The following is a 14950-nucleotide window of genomic DNA, read 5'->3' on the forward strand; positions in this document are numbered from 1 at the left end:
AAATGGCTGTGAAATAACGTGGACGTTATTTCACTCAAGCTGCACTGGCAGACCTGAGTAAGAATTGTCAGAGCTCCCTATGGGTGGCAAAAGAAATGCTGCAGGCCATAGGGATCTCCTGGAACCCCAATACCCTGGGTACCTCAGTACCATATACTAGGGAATTATATGGGTGTACCAGTATGCCAATGTGAATTGGTAAATTTAGTCACTAGCCTGTTATTGACAAATTTGGAAAGCAGAGAGAGCATAACCACTGAGGTTCTGGTTAGCAGAGCCTCAGTGAGACAGTTAGGCATCACACAGGGAACACTTACAGGGCACATACTTATGAGCACTGGGGCTCTGCCTGGCAGGGTCCCAGTGACACATAGACTAAAACAACATATATACTGTGAAATATGGGGGTAACATGCCAGGCAAGATGGTACTTTCCTACAGTGTGTTGTTGGTGAATGACATGAGAGAGGGTAGAGTAAAGAGTTGGTGGTAATGGAAAGGAGTCTGTTGGGAGTAAGTAGTGGGTAGAGTTTGTGTTTTGTATGAACAGGGAGTGTGTGTTTGAAGGGATTAAAGTTATTTATAATGTGGGTTTGTGTTGTGTTGGTGATGTGTAGATTTGATAGTGGTATAGGAGAGAGCTGTTGTTCGTGTGAGAGCGAAGGTGCCTTTTTGTGTCAGTAGGGTTTGAAGGGTGTATAGATGTGGTTTGTGGGATTTTGTACATTGAAATATGGGTAGAGTTTGTTTGTTGTAAATGACTAGTTTGCAATTTCTGAGACTGTAGTATTTTATTTGAGAATGGCTTAAGATGGCATTTTCTGAGACTGTGTTCTTATGTTTAAGAATGGCTTAAGATGGTGGCTGGTAAGGGGAAACATGCATTTGCAATGAAATAGGTCTTGCACTTCCAAAAGTTAGAGCTAATGATGTTGTAAATGATACATGTATATTACAAAACATCAAAATGCAAAACTATTTTGTTCAATTGTAATGTTCATGAAATGTTAAAACTTTAGTTAGAAAAAGTAGATGTTTCAGTTAGTACAACAATTCTCCCCCAAATTCAAGGTTTCAGCCCACTTCCAAGATGGCCACGGCATTTGTACAGAAAAAGCCCATTTCGGCAGTCCTTTAAATACACACCTTGGCAAGAGGGAAGAGGAATGGGAGTGGGTATAAGAAATAATACCTGCATCACAGGGGACAAGCACTAATTAAGAGGAAATTGATCTGTACTTGGCCAGAGCTCCTTAGCTAAGAATGAAAGTGATGTATCAGCTGTGCAAACCAGTTAGGAGGCAGCAGAGAACAGCAACACTGGAGTCAATCTATGGCAAGCAGCAAGCGGGATCAAAGTCTTTTTAGTGAGCTATCAGCGATCTACCTCTCAGGCTTATTTATGGGTCCACCACTGGTGTGTGCATGTCAGCAAGCGCCTCATCTGCCAATTCATGGCACTTGGTCTGGGACAGCTTAAATGGAGAGCCCCTGCCGACCACTGAGACGCTGTGTAAACTCAGAAAACCACACAGTGTGATGTGGTCTGATCCCTGTATAAAAAAGGGAGGTCGGATGTCCCTGAGTGACCGTCCCAGCTGAGATCTGCTATGGAATTTAAGCACATGTGCCAATTAAGCAGGGATGTAACATCCTGATAATCTGATTATTTTCATATATATTTATAGTAAAACTATGTTGGATGCCCCCATGTGTGGTTTGCTAGCTTTTAAACCCAAAGAAGGTCCCATTTTTGAGCTAGAATCAATGCAAACAACCACATTCCCAAGAGGCAAGGCAGTAGTCATTTCAAATAGCAATGGTTAGCTTAATAGGAAATGTTAGCCCAGCGGACTAAGCACCTTTTCAGAGATGTGGAGAAACAGGAAATCTCCAGTTCAGCTCTTTATCGTAGCCAAGTTGATTTTCAGGCCACTATAATCCAACCCGAACACGTATGAGCCATTGGTGCATTTGCGGTGCCAGCCTCATCTGTATAGACAGAGTGGCATGTAGGAAAGATCCCAGTGTCTATTTTCTCCAAAGGGGCCAGGCAGTGGGTCACCCTGTAAATCAAACGGGTACTGACGTGTCAGTAGTGCCCGCTGTTTGAGGACACTGGGGCGCAATGCAAACAGGCTCATGGGCCACGCACAAGGGCGTACTCTGAGCTCAAGCAAATCAGTAGAAACCTATGGAAGGGCTATTCATCCCACTCAACACGCTCCATAGTGGCCCTCAGTCTGGGAGGATTATGCAAAATATCCCATTTCCATTAATAATGACACACCAGGCTAAATGGGGTCATTGGGTCACACTGGAGCAAGGGTCAAAGTTGTTTCAAGCACTTCTGGGTTTGGATAATGTGCTTTAAGTGCCATATTGATACCCAGGAGAAAGGAGTCACAGCATCACCTTCTTTGGGCAGCCGTCTGTGACCCTGAGCAGACATATTTTTGTGGTTGCCTCCCTCGTCTACAGAATTTGATATCCCTAAGAAACAGATCTGATCCATGTAAGCAAGAAAACTGCCTCCCTAAACTTCGTCATTTGGATTCACTTCTGGAAACAAAAGTAGCGAAGCCCGTTTTCAAAGCATTTGGTCCACGCAGGGCCTTGTAAAATTGTCTGACCCCAGCACAAAGTGCAAGCACCGGCCCAACAGTCCTGAGATCAGCCTCCTGTTTCCAAACTGCCATCAGCTTTGCAGAGCAAAGCCTACACCAGACTGCTGGATCCCTGGCACTTACTATATCACAAGTACTATTTTCATACAGCGACGCATGCCACTCTTCTGTCTTGTATGAGAGCTGCAAACAAACATTACTGTTAACTAATAAAATGGTACTAAATTGTTTCTTCTGTGGAATACCAATTCATTGTGAGGAAACAGGGCATGCATGCCAAGGCGTTAACCCGTTGGCCTGATATTCTGACTTAATTCTGTTGTGAAAGAGTACATGAACCGCGCCCGGCATATACTGGTGCAAAAGGGTCCTGAGGCAGGGTGCTTGTGCCACGGGGCCGTCCATGGGTGTGCACAAATCATGCCATTAAGTTTTTGGCACCCAGCCACCTTCTCTAGTGCCTTGGCGAGAAACCAGCATGAGGAGTCAAATAGGCAACATCCAGGACGTTCTGGAAAGGATGCCCAGAAGCCTAAAGTGCTATGGTGCCGTCCATGTGTTAGAATGGCAATCCATAACCAAGTGTGGTGAACAAAAATGAAAAAAGAAAGAATTAAAAAAAGCCACATCCCAAAATAAAAAGGTGGTGAAAGTACTGAATTTAGTTGTTCACTGTATCCCACTTGTCCACTGTGTAAACAAAGAGCGAATACTACATAAAACACCAGAAATGACCATCACCAAACCTAACCCAAAGAAAGATGAAAAGCAGATGGCTTTAATTAACATGCACCACCACCCGCACTCAACCCACCAGGCCAGGATATCCCACATCATCTGCAATTTGCCAGTAGGGCAGCTCTGCGCCTTTACAGCACCGCCTAATACAACTTCCCAGAGCTGGTTACATACCATGGCACTCAACCTAACATGCAGCAAACAATAAGCTATATTAATATCTTCCTGCATACAGGTGACACAGACTAAATGACCATCACGTGATCTGTACTCCACTGGGTCTAATCAGTCCTTCGCCAGCAGACATGGACCATGAACCAAATAACAACCCCATCACCCAATGCTAGGATAATATTCATGGGCACATGAACCGGACTAAGTGACAACCCAACCCATCTGTATATTTCAATAGGGGCAGGCAATCAACCATGCTCTGTTTATGTCTACGCACACACGAATGGACTGAAGGGTAACTGAGTCATGCGTAGTTTAGCACAGCATATACACAGCTCTGGCTAGTGTGGGAAGGGGCAGCTGCTCTGGAAAGCCCTGCTGGCTGCAGTCCACACAAGCCCATTTCCTCAGATGCCTTGGCAAAGAGAGCAGGGGAAATGGGAGGGGGAAGAAAAAAATAGTAAATGCATTCCAGCGGAGGGCACTAATCTAGAGCTGCCTCAGCTTGACCTTAAAAGGGCAGCATCTCTAGCCCTATGTGCAACCCAAACAGGCCCAAACAGGCAACTGCCATTGTACTCTCCGTCTTTAGCCTTGATGCCCAGGCTGAGACACCCTGACCCCTACGGTTAACTAGCCCTAATGATCAGGTGACCTTTGGCGAATGGGAATCCTAGCCCTAATTCCTGCCAAATCAGAACTCAAGCCTTAAACCTTAGAGCCAATAGAAGCCCTGCCCCTATTAACCAATCACAGCCCTAGCAACTGATCAAAACCCCAACCGCAAGCCCTAATGCTAATATAAACCATAGCCCTAAGAAGCAATCAGAACAGAAACCCTATCAGCCAATCAGAACTCAAGCCCTAAGCCCTAGGCCCAATAGAAACCTAGCTCTAGGAGCTAATCAGAACCCTAGCCCTATCAGCCAATCAAAACTCAAGCCCTTGGTCCAATAGAAACCTAGCTCTAGGAACCAATCAGAACCCTAGCCTTATCAGTCAATCCCATCTCAAGCCCTAAGCCCTAGGTCCAACAGAAACCCTATCCTAGGAACAAGTCAGAACATGGATGCACCAACCAATAAGAAACCTAATTAAAGAGCATGTGACCTTAAACTTAATTGCCTGTGCTAGTGTGAGTGGAGTGGTCAGGCCTGCTCAGATACATGTGGGCCAAGCACTAAAGCACAAACTGGTGTGTTGGGGGGAAAGGAGGTGCCTCTGAAGTCAGGATCTCTTTGGTTACAGACAGGCTCAGAATACACTTTGTAGTTTCTGTTCAACCCTGCAAGTAAGGTCCAAATCTAAAAACACTAAAATACTGCTTTTCACATCCCTAAAAAAACTACTTTTTTTTAATACAGTTTCCAAACACAATATAAATCACAGAACATATTATGTAATCTCTTAAACACACTCTACTTAGGCTTACAAGTGTACCAGTGTATTTTGCATTTTTAGTTTGTAAAGAGAGGGGAGGTTGGTGCTAGAATAGTAAACATGCCCTGACAATTATAGGCACTTTCCCTAATTGTTTGAAGGACCGGACATAAAATAGTATATCTGACCACATATATTCACTTTCCCCACTTTGGTTTAATTTGTAACCTGCTGTTTTTGGGATATGATAATGTACTCCCTAGAAGACTTGAAGCACTCTTTCAGGTTCTAAGAAATACTCTGTTGTGGCATGTTTCTCGGTGTTGTATGGCTTACTAAGTTTTTGCATGGTTGTGCTGTGTATCCTGTGTTACGAAGAGGGAAGGTTTTGTTGTCGTCCTTGTACTTTCGTTCAGAACTAGTGAGCTGAGTGGTTCTTGTCAGGTGCTTGTGTTATGTGTGCTTTCTCCGGTAGTGTTTGTTTGTGCATGGACATTGTTGAGTCGCTACTGCAATGTATCTACTTGGATGCACTGTGTGCCATGTCGCGGTTCCAGGATTTGTTTTCTTTATAGCATGTTGTTGTCTGTTCTGTTGTGGTTAGGAGAGACGTGCTATTTATACATTTTATTTTAGGCTTTTGATTAGGTGTGAACCTTGCCCGACAGCTGACTGCGGGCTGAATATCATTTGTGTAAAAAAACAATTACACCAGTGATACAGCATGAATACAGTTGAACAACTGTAGCTTTAAAACCATAAACTAAAACTACATATCACTTCCTACCCAATAGTCACTCAGTTCCATACTAATTACAAGCACTATGGCCATGAGCCCATAACCATTCCATATATTAACAACAAACAAACAGCAAAGTCAAACGAGCTATTCAGAAGCCAAAGCAAATATATTTTAGTTTCTCTTTGAGACATAACGAAGAAGGGACCAAACCAAGTAAAAGCTGAACCATTCCACCTTGACAATCCCTTTGTAGTCACAGTAAAAATTTAAAAATGTAAATTCTCTGGTGTGGCCCGTGGTGTTTACCGAAGAATCCAAACACCCTTTGTAGAGAAAGATCTATCTATCTATCTATCTATCTATCTATCTATCTATCTATCTATCTATCTATCTATCTATCTATCTATCTATCTATATCTAATTTCTCTAAGTTGTGGCAGGTCTGCATTCCAGGTTGTAAGGATGGAGAAATAATACAAGTTGTTAAAACATGAATATGAATGTAAGGTTATTTTTCTTAATTTTTTTATAAGGAATAAAGTACAGGATGGGTGCGCACTGTGTTGTGTTATTTGTATTCACTTATTTTTTTAAATAGAAGTATAGTGTTTGAAAAGGTTTTGTTCGGTACAGCTAACCACGCTGCACCTTGGGGAATGTTTTCTAAGGCTCATAGACCTACATATATATAACAGTTAAGATGTGAGGTGTGCAGTAATTCTCGCCAAAATCAACTAATTGGATATTAATTAACTAAAAATAAAGGCGGCCAGGTTAGGTCAATTAAACTGAAAACTACTGAGGATGGTAGCCCACGCCGAAGGCCAATTGAAAACATGTTTAAAAAATTGAAAATGCGTTGCTCCAGAGGTGCTCCTATTTTTTGGAACAAGGGTCCAATATTTGAGGACTTAGCAAAGAACTCATAGAGTACTTTTGAGAGTCTCTAACTATCATAGATTGCCAAGAGTATACACATATGTGGATGTTTCCACTGATTCAAATCTAACAGATAAACAATTCTGCAGGAAAAAATGTGACATGCTTGAAACATTTTTTACCGTTTCTCGATCAAGCCAATATTTCCCCATTTTATTAACCCACTTCCCTACAGCAGTGATTCTCGCCCGAAAGCCATTTAATGCGTCCCTTAAACAGAATTAAGTTTACAAACATTTAGAGTGGGAATGGGACTCTATCTGAAAATTGCTGTTGAATGCCCCAAAAATGTGAGTTTGTCTGTTTTGAGCAACCTTTACACATTACACCACAAAGATACGTCCACTAACCCATCCTGGTAATTGATATACCCATATTAAAATTCCAAAATGGTGGCAGGATCTTCATGTGAGTAAATTTACTGTGAGATTCTTTAAATCAAGGAAAGGGATTTACCTTCACCTACAATGTAGTTAGAACACCAACTACATTTGTAAATTGGTACAACAGAGACCCCAGACACATTTTAACACTGGAAATCCAATACAGTATAATTATTTAGCAATTGACATCGTTCTTTCTTGTGCTGTCTTATACAGTAATAACTGGGCCCAAGGGCATATGAGCGCTTTACAAGAAGACAATAAACTACATTACACATTTTTTCATCACAAGATGTTGAGTCGAGGATGGTTGGCTCCAACCTGGTTCCCACGGTCCAAAGCTCTGGTCGTTAGGCCACATCTCTATCCTTCAGAAGTACTTCTACCACTGTATTTCATAAGCATCAATTACTGAATCTCAGCCATGCTGACAGCCGATCTTGGGGATGCAGCTGTGAAAGAATACACTATACCTGCCACCCAGCATGCCAACTAATAGCTCTCTGTCTGCCATCTTATTCCCTAATTACTTAAGTTATGGCCAATTGACTTTCAAACCATCCATCTTTTGCCGTGAACTTTTAGGCAGTGGAAATTCCAGTTAAGGGTTTTATACGGATCACTAGCCTTGGTTTATTTTTTCTTCCAAAGTATTTTCAGGTACAACGTTTTTCTGCATTTTGTTACAAGCTCGTGCTTTCTAATATGCTTTACATAGTATAGAGGGCATGCTTGCTTGTTGCCCTGATTATGTGTGCTTTTCTGCCATTAAATGATTGTTATGTTCCTCTAATAAAACACACGGAACATGATGCTTACTTTGTCACCCTCATCCATGGCACCATATATTATGTGTTTTTGTTAAATAAACATCCAGGACTTTAATGCCATATAAAGTATAACACAACGGAGTGGTATGTTTTGGCACTGAGTTAAAGATCACACTTTCAAAAAATGATAGAGAAATAAAAATAAGAAATATCACAGATTCCAAAGGTACAAGCATAAGATAAAATATTAAAACCTCAGTGACCAACAAGCAAACGCACTGTTAACATTTTTACGCTCATCTTCAACAATTTACACTAATAAGATTTTGCTCACAGTAGACAGTGTAATCATTCAAGCAAACAATGTGAATGAATGAATTAATGGCTGTTACATTGACACTATGCTACGTGTGGTGCCCCTAGGCAGTCAGTTGCTGCTGTACGCCATTACTAACTGGAAGAGATACACACACACATTTTTATTTCAAGACAGACACTGACGCAATGGCAGAGAGACAGTGGTGGCAAAGGCCCACAAGGCCTCTCCTAGGCAGTACCACAATCCTATGCAGGTAGAACCACTGGCTTGACTATCATAAGCTGCTCTGAACCAGGGTAGGCCAAGCTGGGTGCTGTACTTTCAGCTGCAGTATGTAGACCCGCGGAGTATTCAAATTGTCCCATGGCAGGCAAGTATTGTGCTTTCTCTTTCAAACTCTGGTCAAGAACCAACTTTAAAAAAATAAAATTTAAACAATTTCTGCAGGTATATAAAAACAAAGATTCGAATTTATAGTTAAATCAACCAAAATCAGCATGCAGAGTAATTCATGAGAGACAATGGCACAGTGTTCACAACTGGGGGAAATTCAACGAAATATACATAGGACCAATGTACATCAGTGTATTACTATTTCCCAGGGTAGATAATGCTGTAACCTCACATTGTAGGGTTGGATCACTACTTGCTCCGATGAGAATACAATTGTTCCTTGTAGCGGACTGTTTTCATTTTACACTCCCAAGTTTCATAGGATGGAGGTAGTGATGACTTCCAAGCCTGTAGAATTAATGATTTGGCAACTAGGGAGGCAATAAAAAAAAATTGCTTAGTAAGCTTGTATAGCTGGAAATGCCAAAAAGCGCTCACAAGGAGTCTGGAACAAGGGAAACATGCACTTCGAACTGATCTACTGACATTTTCTCTCTCAATATTCCACTAACTCCCGTCATGTAAAACATAGATGTAGCCAGTCTCCATGGTTGCACCTACAACATTGCCCAGAGGCTGCTGGAAACACTTTCTTTATTAGGGCTGGAGTGTAATAAAGCATCCACTTTGACGTTTTGTTTAAGTTTGCGCAACTTATCGCTTTGTGGGATAGGATATTATGATGTTGCCACAACTGTGGATCCATATGACACCCTGTTGCTGTTTCGACTTTTGTCAAAAAGCGGGGGATAACTCTTGCAGAGGACTGCAGGCACAAGGTCTGATACCAATTGTCCATGCCAATCTGGCTTATCTCATACAAGGTCTGGGCAATTGTGAAGGCTAACAGGTCTATTATCTTCTCAGCTGTCTGCAAAAAATGATGACTTTGGAGGTAAGAAAACGTAAGACAATCTGGAATAGACACTTCATCTGCTCTATGTTTGACCTATGTTTTGGTTTGATCGCCCAATAAAAAATCTGAAAACCGGAAAAATCCCAACTTTTTCAACTCTTCGATATGGATAGGGCTCAACTTAAGACCCAACGTCCCTGAATCACGGAGCGGAACTGACAGGTGAAATCTTGGGATATGATATTTCTCGTCAATTTGCAGAGCCCCAAGTCGAACTGCGTTAGGAATGTTGAACCTAGTACATCTTGGAAGTCGCAGTATCTTAAAAAGATTTGGGAGCTGGATACTGCTTTCTGCTAACATTCGCTTCAGATAAAAATTCTAGTCTTGCTTATAGGATAAGGCAGCTCTTATAGCCCAGTCCTAGAAAGTGGCTGTTGAAGAAAATATATATATCCACATGTATGTACCTAAAGATATGATACTTTAGTTCCAATTCTCTCTTCCATTATCTGAATCCCAGCAAGCTATTTATTCTTTTCTCTTACCAAGATGCTTGCGCCTCTCATTCACAGGTTGGCTCCACTCATCCACATTACTATTTTAGCACTGCGCCAAGACTTCCCTGCTGACCTCTCTGACACCTATGCCAGCTGTGCAAACAAACCTCTTGAAGCCATGTTGTTAAGTTTAGCTCGGTCTCATACTTTAAGTTCAGCCAGTCAGCAACCCAGCCCCCTTGGTCCACCTGTTGTCTGTTCACTTGTTCATGCTCACATTGCATTATGTATAATTTTACACTGTGGGCTTGAAATGTTGTATATGCAGCATTTCTTTTGTATATGCGTGCCCAATTTGGTATATGTCCCCTTTTGGGGTCTGCTGTGACAACACTTATTAACATATATAACTGCCTGACTTATATGCTTCAGGGCAGAAGTAGCTTGCTTGTAAGACGTAAAACTGGGATGTGTGTCTGCCTTCTGCCTTGGTCTGCCTATAAACCTTGGTACCTCAACAAACATTTCATCTGTTCCCGAACCTTGCCTGGTGTTTGTGTTTTCTTTGTGTCACTCTGAGGAGGGCAGGAAAAGTAGCTTACCTAACACCGGCCTCATAATATTACCTGAAATGTGGTAGAGCTAGCCCTCCTTCATCTACTGCTAAGGAAAGTGTGTCAAGCTGTGTACAAGTTTTTTTATTTGCCCAGATAAACGGACGAAGCATTATATCTATTTCCTTGAAAAGATTCTGATAATAAGTGTCACCCACCCAATAACTGTCAGTGGAAGAGTTTGCATTTCTGCAGAAGACCTTGAGCTTTTTTTAGGGTGGACATGTAGTTGAGCTGATAAACATCAGAGAGGTTGTGGGATACATAAATACCCAAATATCTAATAGGACGAGCAAGCCGAAAATTAGCCTACATGGCAAAAGGAAGGACAGATTCAGTGCTATTAAACAACAAAGCCTCCGACTTGGTGTGGTTAACTAAATACCCACACAAATCAGTGAAAACCTAGATTTTCTCGAAGGCCCTTTCTATTTTCTGTGACTCAGCTAAAAGATAAAGAATCATATAGTCGGCAAACAATTTCAATTGTAGTGGTTGAGGTAATGGTGCTTGGATGGAAATATCTTGGCAAAAAGTGGCTGCCAAGGGTTCAATAAAAATTGCAACCAACACTGGTGAAAGAAGACATCCCTGGCGAGTGCCCCAACGGACTTGCAAAGTCCTGGCTATACATGCCCTGACAAAGATCTCGGCTTTAGCCTTAGAGTACAAATTATGAATTGCCTGAATACATTTTAGTGGAAAGTTGAACCTATCCAAAATCAAGAACAGCACCTCCCACTGAACTAAATCAAGTGCTTTCTCTGCATAAGCCATGATGACTGCAGCCTGTATGTTGTTCTGGGAGAAATTGTAGTCAATAGTTTGTAACAAACATTTGGTATTAATCAATATGAATCTAACTGGAAGAAAACCACACTGATCACTGTGGATTACCCCTTGGGCCTCAGGGGTAATTCTGGCAGCCAAAATCTTTGTCAGGAGCCGGTATCTCCACTCCATTGAGTATATCATTAAAGAGGATAACCAAGAATTCCGCTATTTGTTCTACCAATGATTTATACACCTCAGTCAGCAAGCCGTCCTCACCACAGGCCTTCCCATTAGGTGGGGCAAGGATTGCCTCTTTCACCTCTAACAGCGTAATGGGTACTATTAGTGAGGCCTGTAATTCCTCTCCTAGAGTTGGTATATTAATCAATCTTAGGCATTGGTTTATCTGTCCCACATTAGTCACAAGTGTGGTAGTATAGAGTCTTGAATAATGGCACACGAAGACCTCCGCGATACTCTTAGAATGGTTGACTAGAATCCCCTGTGCCTCATCAAAAATCGACTCAACAATAGCATTTTTGGACCTTTTCCTTAAAGACCAGGCCAGAAGGCTGCCCACATGCTCATTCTCATCATACTGTCGCTGGAAGCATGAGTGCTGATTAACTATTTCACAGGATAAATTGTAATCCCTCAATTTATCCTGGGCCTCCCTTAATCTGTGGGCAGTAACCACGTCATAAATAGCCTGATAAATCTGTGCTGCCTGCTCAAGCTCCTGTTGAAGGCTAGAAGCTTTCTCCCTTAGTATTTTACTTAGATGAGCTGTGAAGAGATTACTTCCCCCCTTATGAAAGCCTTACAAGCTTCCCAAAAATGAAATGTGGATGCAGACCCTTTTTTGTGATGAAAGAACACAGTTGCAGATGCTTTGAGTATCACTATCCACTGTTTGTCTGTCAAGAGGGATTTGTAGAAGCTCAATTGCGGTTGATCAACCAAGCCCCAGGCATACATAGTTTGATCAAAGGAACTGAATGGTCAGAAAAAGGATTGGAAACAATACGCAAGCCCCCCTGGCCCACTGAAACGAGATTAAGATATAATCTATCCTAGAGGCTGTATTGTACCTTTTAGAAAAACAAGTAAATTCTAACCCTCCAGACGTCTACTAAAGCAAAGTCATGAATAAATGTCACCAAAAGCAGATTGCTCTAGGTTAATTCTCTGACTTGTTCTTATTTGAAGTATCGAGTTGAATGTCTGTATAATATTAAAATCCACTCCTACATTGAGCAAACCAGGAAGTGTAATCAAAACATTATATAAACCCAAAAGGGAACTTATTTAATCGTCAATGGGACCATAAAATCTTGAAAAGTGCATGCGCTGATTTAGAGTTATTTATAAGCGTGTGGAGCTTTAAATACCTGATGAACCTCCCTGGGGAATTTGTGTGTTACTAATACTGTCACCCCATGCACAGCGGCATTGGCTGATGCAAAAAAAGACTGAGAGATTAAATTAGGTAACTTGGGAATTTTAGCCTGCAGTTTTAAATGAGTCTCCTGTAAGAAAAGTATCTGAGATTGTGATGACCTTAACCAGTTAAGTATTGCATGAAATTTCACCTGGTCATTAGCCCCATTTACATAGCATGCAGTGACCTTTAAGCGCCTTCCTGTCATTTATCTAGATAATTGTGATTGTAACATGGGCAGAGAGTAATTACTTTTCTATCCTGAGCGTATCCTCTCAGTACTGCATCATCTTCCCCAGTAGTGACTTCTCTATTCTGAACATATCCTCTCAATACTGTATCATCTATCCCAACTACTCCTAAGCTAGCATAAAATATCCAAAACTCATCCTTGAATAGATCACCTGCTATTTTCTCCACCCTAGCACACCATACCCAACCGTCTAACATGCTCCCCCTTCTCCCCTTAAAGCCCCACCCATCATAGGCACTGGCCTACCCAAGTGAACTCCCTCCCTTGGGAACCTTAAGCCCCACCATCCCGTCCCACCCCTCCTAACGCTCCCCTGAAATGGAGCGCAGAGGTATGGCACTCCTAAGTTGCTTTAAAAGAGTAACAGTACACGGTTGTGAGTGAGATAATTGATCAAGTACAGGAACAGATTAATCGTATTAATCGTGGCATAACATCTTACATTGCCTGCGAGCTATTTGAAAAGATGACCCTAGAAAAATGGTTGTAGAAATCCCTGACAGAAAAAGATCAAAGATCTCTCTAATTGATTGCAAAAAGTCTCTAACATGTCCAACTGACTAAAAATACAAGTCTGTCCCTTAAAAAATACTTAAAATTTAGAATGTTGTATTAAACATGCAGGCGCTCCTTGTTTTTTAAAGTCATCAATCATTCCTATACATTCTCGCCTACGCCGAGCAGCCTGAAAAGGCATGTCTGAAAAAACTCAAAATGAGAAGTTATCAGCTGTTTTATAACTTTTCGTCCTGATAGCATGAGACAGAATTTCTTTTCTTTTTTCATTGTAAAATCAATATTGCTAATATTGTGCATAGGAATTTCACATTGGAACATCTTGTTATGGGGACCCGACGAGCGCGCATGATCATTACATCTAAAGCACCAGGAGCCTTATCCAGTAGACTATGCTTGAAGATAAGGTCAGAGATCACTTTATCTACAGAAGTTCTGACCTCATTATCCTTGGGTAGACCTACAAATCTCAAGTTGGAGCGTGGTGACCTATTTTCTGTTTCATTCAGCTTAATCTAGAGTTCTTCTAATTCCGCCTGCATCTTTAGAATTTCATTGCCAAGCTTACTGTTAGAATCTTCCAAATTGGAAACCTGTTGCTCCACATGGGACATGCAGGAAGAAAGTTGGTGAATATTGCTATTGATTTGACCCAACTGCTCATTAGTTTCTTTATGGGCTTCCTCCTGGGATAGTTTCATAACACAGAGTTTTTTAAATTCTAGGTGAACATTACTTTCAGTGATGAAAACTGTGGTGGCAGACTTGAAGTAGCCAACTCTGTGGTACAGGCTGGGAGGTTGAAAACTGTGCAGTGGATAAAACAGATAGAACTTCCAGGGATGAAAAAGGAGACCCCAGCTGAGAGCCATTCTCAATAGCCTCAAAGGTATGCGTGGCCTGAAGAGAAGCCTCATTGGGGCTCTCCAAAACATTTGTACAAGTTGTGCTGGGGTTAACAAAGTGGACCTGCTGCCCCTGATATCCCAAAGTGGACTCGTGAGACTGGAGCCCAATTTCGGAGGAAGCCCTCTCATTAACAGCAGTCTTTGAGCTGCCAGAGGTAAACAAGGGATATGTTGGTTTGCATTTAGCACTTTTACTTGGTTGAGGGCTATTGATATTTTGTTCCCTTTTCTGGCCCCCAAAGGGGGTCTTCTCATGTTCCATCTTTGGAAAAGACTGATACCTGTGTTGTTGACAGCTGTATGTAGCCTCTAGTGATGGCAGTTCAGCAAAGTACTGGGGTTTCAGGGTATCTAATTGGACATTAATGGACATCTTCTGTTCTAGTGCAGCACCCACTGCCGAACTGCTGTAGGGTCATTGGAATGGGCCTCTTTATTAGAGAGCATGATAGGTTCTTTGGTTGCTGTGAAGGGCAATTTGCGATTTTTGTGAGATTTGGGAGTTTTGGCCACTAGTTGAGATTTTGTGAATCCATCCCGTGCAAGATGCTTCATCTTCTTCCAAAGCGAATAGCCTGTAGCAGCAAAGAGTTGGGGAATGGGGACACCAGCGACTCACGAGG

The sequence above is a fragment of the Pleurodeles waltl genome, chromosome 8 (assembly GCF_031143425.1).
Source record: "Pleurodeles waltl isolate 20211129_DDA chromosome 8, aPleWal1.hap1.20221129, whole genome shotgun sequence".
Taxonomy (NCBI): Eukaryota; Metazoa; Chordata; class Amphibia; order Caudata; family Salamandridae; genus Pleurodeles; species Pleurodeles waltl.